General features: G+C 52.9%; 1 pseudogene; it reads right to left on the reverse strand.

Annotated features, from left to right (window-relative positions):
- Positions 1-273: 273 nt before the first annotated feature.
- On the reverse strand, positions 274-4,996 carry LOC125509566 (annotated as a pseudogene).
- Between the last annotated feature and the right edge of the window lie 2,403 nt (positions 4,997-7,399).

Genomic DNA, 7,399 nt, shown 5'->3' on the forward strand with positions numbered 1-7,399 from the left:
TATTCCAGTCGCAAGGCTCTATGGCTATGTAAAAAATACTCTGTTCCTGCATCTTCTATGAAACAACAATTTTAGAACGCACATATATGTACGAAGAAAAAGGCTACATGAGGCAGTCCAACATAAGTCAATTCCTATGTAGGATGGCAATTCCTTTGTCATCCAAGGGACAATTCAAAAACGAATCCAGAAGCGGCCAAACAAGCTAAAGAGCAAAAGCAAGGGAAAACATAAGTAAAGCAGATACAAGCAATAGCAGAGAATTATAGAAATATAGCTAACATATAGTAGAACCAACAATAACGAACTGTTCCACGAGTACCACAAACAGCTAACCGCGCTTAATGTTTGGCCAGCCAAAAGACAAAACCGATACAGCTAAAACGTGCCAAAACCATCCAACGTCGACACTAAGATAAAAACAACTAGGCGGTGCAGGGCATGGACATCTGACGACGACAGCCGACAGGCAGCCTTGGCGCTTAGTCGACCTCCTCCATCTTGCTCTCGCCGGCGTCGTCCTCCAGGGGCGGCATGTCGGTGTCGTTCTCTGGCGCCTCGTCGTCCTCATCAATGCTCAGGCCAAGCTTGAGCATGCGGTAGATCCTGGTGCCGAAGGTGTTGGGGTCCTCCAGGCTGAAGCCGGAGGTGAGCAGGGAGGTCTCGAAGAGCAGCATCACCAGGTCCTTGACAGACTTGTCGTTCTTGTCGGCGTCGGCGCGCTTGCGGAGCTCGTCCATGATGGTGTTCTCAGGGTTGATCTACATGGTCTTCTTGCTCGACATGTAGCCAGCCATGCTCGAGTCCTTTAAGGCCTGGGCCTTCATGATCCTCTCCATGTTGGCGGTCCACCCATACTCGCCAGTCACCAGACAGCAAGGTGAGTCCACCACACGGTCAGAGACGATAACCTTCTCAACCTTGTCGCCCAGCACCTCCTTGATGACGTTGCACAGCCCCTCGAACTTCTCCTTGAGCTCCTCCTGCTTCTTCTTCTCATCCTCGCTCTCATCAAGCTTCAGACCCTCCTTGGTGGCAGAGACAAGCTTCTTGCCCTCAAACTCCTTGAGCTGACCAATGGCATACTCATCAATGGCGTCAACCATGTAGATGACCTCATAGCCCTTCTTCTTCAGCTTCTCAAGGAAGGGAGAGTTCTCCACAGCCTTCTTGCTCTCACCAGTGATGTAGTAGATCTCGTTCTGTCCCTCCTTCATCCTGGTCACATAGTCCTTGAGGCTCGTCAGCTCATCACCACTCTTGGTGGAGTGGTACCTCAGAAGCTCAGCAATCTTGGTCCTGTTCTGGGAGTCCTCGTGGATGCCAAGCTTGAGGTTCTTGGAGAAGGCCTCGTAGAACTTGTTGTAGTCCTCCTTGTTCTCAGCAATCTCAAAGAAGAGCTCAATGCACTTCTTGACAAGGTTCTTCCTGATCACCTTGAGGATCTTGTTCTGCTGGAGAGTCTCACGGGAGATGTTCAGGGGAAGGTCCTCTGAATCAACAATGCCCTTGACAAAGCTCAGGTACTCAGGGATCAACTCCTCACAGTTATCCATGATGAAGACACGGCGCACGTACAGCTTGATGTTGTTGGCCTTCTTCTTGTTGTCGAAGAGGTCGGGGCCCTCTTGGGCACAAACAGGACAGCCTTGAACTCAAGCTGACCCTCAACAGAGAAGTGCTTGACAGCCAAATGCTCCTCCCAGTCATTGGTCAAGCTCTTGTAGAAAGCAGCGTACTCTTCCTTGTTGATCTCCTCTGGCTTCCTCTTCCAGATAGGCTTCTGCTTATTGACCAAGTTCCACTCGTGAGAGACTTCCTTGATCTTCTTTTTCTTCTCTTCCTTCTCCTCATCAACATCCTCAACCTTGCCCTCCTCAGTATCCTTCTTCTCCTCCTCATCTTCATCATCAGAAATTTCCTTTTCGGTGGTCTTCTCAGCCCACAGGGAGATGGGGTAGCTAATAAACTCAGAGTGCTTCTTAACTAGATCCTTGATGCGGTGCTCCTCAAGGTATTCCATCTTTTTAAAAAAAAAGGAGGATGACCCCGGCCTCTGCATCTGGGAGATGCATACGGCCACTTTATTGATTATTCTCGAGGACCTTACAAAGTATTACAACAATATGCGTGAATCCACCATCTTGGCAACATATGCCGCTACTCCTATCCAAAATGATGAAGGGGTGCTAGCTGGGCCACTACCCAAACCACTCACCTAAGCCTAACATCAAAAGCCGGAAGCCGAAACTCATTCGGAGGCCCCAACCGAGCCACATACCGGGTTTGGGGCACAATCCGGTCAGACGCACTTGTGTGTCGTCGCCGCCATCTTCCACAGGTCTTCAGATCATATTGAGGCTTCTACCTTGTCTGGCCACTCAGCCATCGACGTCACCATGACGCCAGACAGCAACCTCCTCCTGCGCGACCCCATCTCCGCACATCGGACGCCGAGTCTCCACATCGCCATGCCATCGATCTCCGCCGCCATCAAAGTGTGAGATGAAACACCGCTCCACCATCCCTCCAGCCAGCACTTGCTCCAAGACGATGCCCCCAGAAGGGTAAGCGATAGAACACCATCATCATCCGATCCGGAAGACCCAGATCTGGGGTTTCCCCCTAAGCACCCCGAACCTGATGGCGCAGACTGCCGACGATGCCTCGGCCATCGGCAGTAGCTCCACCAGACGAGCGTCGCCTACGTCGCCGCAGCCTCCAAGATGAAGCTGACCAGAATGCATGTGTCGACACCGAACCGCCGCCACTTCTACCGCCACTTGAGCAGCCCCCGAGCAACACCTTCAGGAAGGAGCACGGCACCGTGGTGTCGTCGTCGCTTGGAACAGGGGGTTCTGAGGTTTTCACCTGAGCTCCTGGGAGGGGTGGAAGGAAGGAGGTCCTCTCCGAAGCCTCCAACGAGGGAAGCAACACCCAAAGGCACTGCCATCGGAGTGGCCGCCACGCCGGCCAAGAGATTCCCCCGGAACCCTTCCAGCCACCGGGTCTGCAAGGCCAGCACCCAAGAACGGTGACCGAAGCCACCAAGGGCCGGAACCGCTGCAGATCGGAGTAGATCGGGGTCGAGGACGAACATCACCATGGCCACCAACATCCAACGAGGAACCGCCGCCGTAGCCGAAGCCCACCACCTCCCCGCCATCCACATGTTCAGGGAATTGGTCCACCTGTCCACGCCGGCGCCGCCCGCCGCCAAGCTGCGCCGCGTGCCACCAGCCATGGCCGCCGCCATGGATCCGAGCCGCAGGCGGGCCGCCAGCCGCGGGGCCCCGTGGGCACACCAGATCCGGGCCGCCAGAGCCACGACGCGGCATCCAGGCGCCAGATCCGGATCCCCGGCGCGCGAGCACGGCGCCTCAGTGCAGCCAAGCCCGCCACTGCGCGCGCCCTCGACGCGAGAGCCGCGTGGGCTGGAGACCTCATGCGCCCACGGCTCCTACGTCGCGACCATGGCGTGCCGAGCAGCGCCGGCCCACGCACAGCCACACGCCGCAGCGCCTCGCGCCTGCCTCCTCGGCTTTGCGCAGCTGCCCCGCGCAGCCCACCTCGCAAGCGGGAGTGGAAGAGCCTGCCGCCGCCGACACCACACGGGCTTTGCCCGGGCGGCGCTCGCCGGCGGCGGCGGGGGAGGAAGGGGGATAGGTGGCGGCGGTGCCCGGCAGCTAGGGTTAGCGCCCGGGCCGCTCGCGGGGAGTGACACGGGGTTCCTCAAAGCTGAGGTCAAAGGAAGGCTCTGGAGTCGGTTCCGATAGGTCGTGTTAGAAAAACTTTCCAAACAAGCGACCAGTTTGTATCCGGATCAAGGTATTCCATCTGAAAGCAAATTGTAACAAATCAGGCAATGAACAGAAAGCATGTGCAAACAAATACTATACACAAAAACGATTTAAAGAACAGCCAAACATACATCAATACAAAATCAAAAATGAACTACTAGAATACAGGTAGAAATTCCATGCAGATATGTAATTCCATAATACATTATTGCAATTCAAACTGACATAATGTTTTATTGCAGTAATTAAAAGAAGGTCAAATCAATAAGTACGAGTTAATCCATGCATTGCTTACATATGAGAGCATTAGAATGCAGTCAACATAAGCTCATCATCAATTTAATGATTTCACAGTCAAATTTAAAGTAATAAACCTACCAATCATGGTTGGGACGTCAATTTATACAGGCTACATATCAACCAGCATAGATCTTAATCAAGCTGAGTCCAGGCATGATAAAATTACTGGTATCAAATTAACACAGAACTATCCCAATTCTAACAGCAAGCTGGTTAAGCAATGCAGCCTCCCAGATAAGCATACACAACTAATCACATTACCATCAAATTTCCGCATAATAGAGGCAACAGAGTTTTCTCATGCAGTGCAGAACTATTGGACACAAAAACATACAGTTTAGATCAAGATAAGCCTATCTACCAGACCGTTGTAAGCACAAATCACATCAACACATGGTCAGTAAGCCAATTATCACAGTTTAAAAGGCTTAGACTACATAGACAAGTAGATCACGGAACCGACAGGACTAAGCTTATGCAGTGCAGACATAGATGCCACAAAATCATACAGTTCAGATCGGGAACAAGTCAAACAAGCAACCTACTAATACAGCTACACTAACCACAGAACCAACATCAAGACATGAAGAGTAAATCAATCACGGCATAGGAGGCTTGGACTGCATACCTGGTCGTCCTTGAGGTAGAGGACCATCTTGGTACCCCTGCCGAGCTGCTCCCCAGACGTATCACGAGTGACGGTGAAGGAGCCACCGGCCTGGGACTCCCACATGTATTGCTCGTCGTCGTTGTGCTTGGTGGTGACGACAACCCTCTCAGCGACGAGGTAGGCGGAGTAGAAACCGACACCGAACTGCCCAATCATGGACACATCGGCGCCGGCGGTGAGGGCCTCCATGAACTCCTTGGTCCCCGACCTGGCGATGGTCCCGAGTGTCGGATTTCGGGTTCCGGCAGACCCTCTAGGTTCGAACACTGGGGTGCGCGCGGAGATCTCGCCCTCTACCTACCTGCACCTCGCCGCCTCGCTAGGATCTAAACTATGAAAGGAACAACACAAGAGACACAGGGTTTATACTAGTTCGGGCCACCGTTGTGGTGTAATACCCTACTCTAGTTTGTGGTGTGGTGGATTGCCTCTTGGGCTGATGATGAACAATACAGGGAAGAACAGCCTCGCGAGGGTCTGTTCTTGGCTGGTGCGATTGAGGGAGTCCTGGATTAGGGGGTGTTCGGGTAGCCGGACTATACCTTCAGCCGGACTACTGGACTATGAAGATACAAGATTGAAGACTTCATCCCGTGTCCGGATGGGACTTTCCTTGGCGTGGAAGGCAAGCTTGGCGATGCGGATATTCAAGATCTCCTACCATTGTAACCGACTTTATGTAACCCTAACCCTATCCGGTGTCTATATAAACCGGAGGGTTGTAGTCCGTAGGCAATCAACTCCATATACAACAATCATACCATAGGCTAGCTTCTAGGGTTTAGCCTCCTTGATCTCGTGGTAGATCTACTCTTGTACTACCCATATCATCAATATTAATCAAGCAGGACGTAGGGTTTTACCTCCATCAAGAGGGCCTGAACCTGGGTAAAACATCGTGTTCCCTGCCTCCTGTTATCATCCGGCCTAGATGCACAGTTCGGGACCCACTACCCGAGATCCGCCGGTTTTGACACCGACATTGGTGCTTTCATTGAGAGTTCCTCTGTGTCGTCGCCTTTAGGCCCGATGGCTCATTTGATCATCAACAACGATACGGTCCAGGGTGAGACTTTTCTCCCCTGACAGATCTTCGTCTTCGGCGGCTTCGCTCTGCGGGCCAATTCGCTCGGCCACCTGGAGCAGATCGAAAGCTACGCCCCTGGCCATCAAGTCAGGTTTGGAAGCTTAAACTATACGGCTGACATCCGCGGAGACTTGATCTTCGACGGGCTCGAGCCACGGCCAAGCACGCCGCACTATCTCGAGGGGCATGATCTAGCTCTGCCCCCGGACAGTGTCCTGGAGGCCGCACATGCATCGGTTCCGACCCCTAACTCGGAGCCTATTGCGCCAATTGAGGATGAGTGGTTGGACGTCACCTCGGGGGCTGCGATCCTGAAAGCGATCGAGCCGAACGCTAGCCCCGCACTCTGCACGACCCGTGACTCCGAGGATCTGGACTCCTCCCTGGACTCCAAACCCCCCGCGCCCCTGCCAATCGAATCCGATTGGGCGCCAATAATGGAGTTCACCGCCGCAGACATCTTTCAGCACTCGCCATGTGGCGATATCCTGAACTCTCTCAAGTCTCTCTCCTTATCAGGAGAACCCTGGCTGAACTACGGTCAGCGAGGATGGGATACAGACGATGAAGAAATTCAAAGCCCACCCACCACCCACTTGGTAGCCATTGTCGACAATTTAAATGACGTGCTCAACTTCGACTCCGGAGACATCGACAGCATGGATGACGATGCAGGAGATATCGACGAACCAACGCCCATAGGGCATTGGACAGCCACCTCATCTCACGATGTGTACATGGTGGATACCCCTAAAGGAAGCGACAACGAGGAAAAAGGGGATGGGATGGGAGATCGACCCCCCAAACAGCAATCAAAGCGTCGGCGTAAACGCCGACCCAAGCCCCGCCTCGACAAAAACCCAGCCATAGAGCAGGACGAGCCGGTAGACGACAAGCAGGCCTTAGAGCAACCGTCCGAACAGGGCAACACGGATAGAGAAACCGAACATCCCTTCTCCGGCGAAAACGGCATTCCGGACGACCTCACGCTGAATAAACTTATGGAGCAGAAGAATCTCCACGAGAGGCTCGTTGCAACTGCACGCAACCTAAAAAAGCAGAAGCGGAAGCTAAAAACAGCGGAAGATGCACTCCGGATTAGATGGAGCAAAGTAATCAATACCACAGATAAGTACGGCGACAGTCGCCGCACTAAAAGCTATCCGAAAAGAAAGCTACTGCCTGAATTCGACGAAGAGGCCCTAGAGCCCTTGCATTCAAAAAATGAAAAAGCCACACGGTCAGATAGACGACCCCATAAAGCGGCAAGCGGTGCCGCACCTAAATCGGCATGCGACCCACTTAAGGATTCGCATCATGGCCCAGTCAGGTCCATTTATGGGCCAAGAAAGCAAGCTCTCGTAAGCAACACTATGAAGCCATCATCAGAATCCGGCACACCCAAATACAGGGGCGCCACACACCCCCTATGTTTCACCGATGAGGTCCTGGACTACGAATTCCCAGAGGGATTCAAACCCGTAAACATAGAGGGATATGATGGAACAACAGATCCTGGAGTTTGGATCGAGGATTATATCC

This window comes from Triticum urartu, chromosome 5 (genome assembly GCF_003073215.2).
Source record: "Triticum urartu cultivar G1812 chromosome 5, Tu2.1, whole genome shotgun sequence".
Taxonomy (NCBI): domain Eukaryota; kingdom Viridiplantae; phylum Streptophyta; class Magnoliopsida; order Poales; family Poaceae; genus Triticum; species Triticum urartu.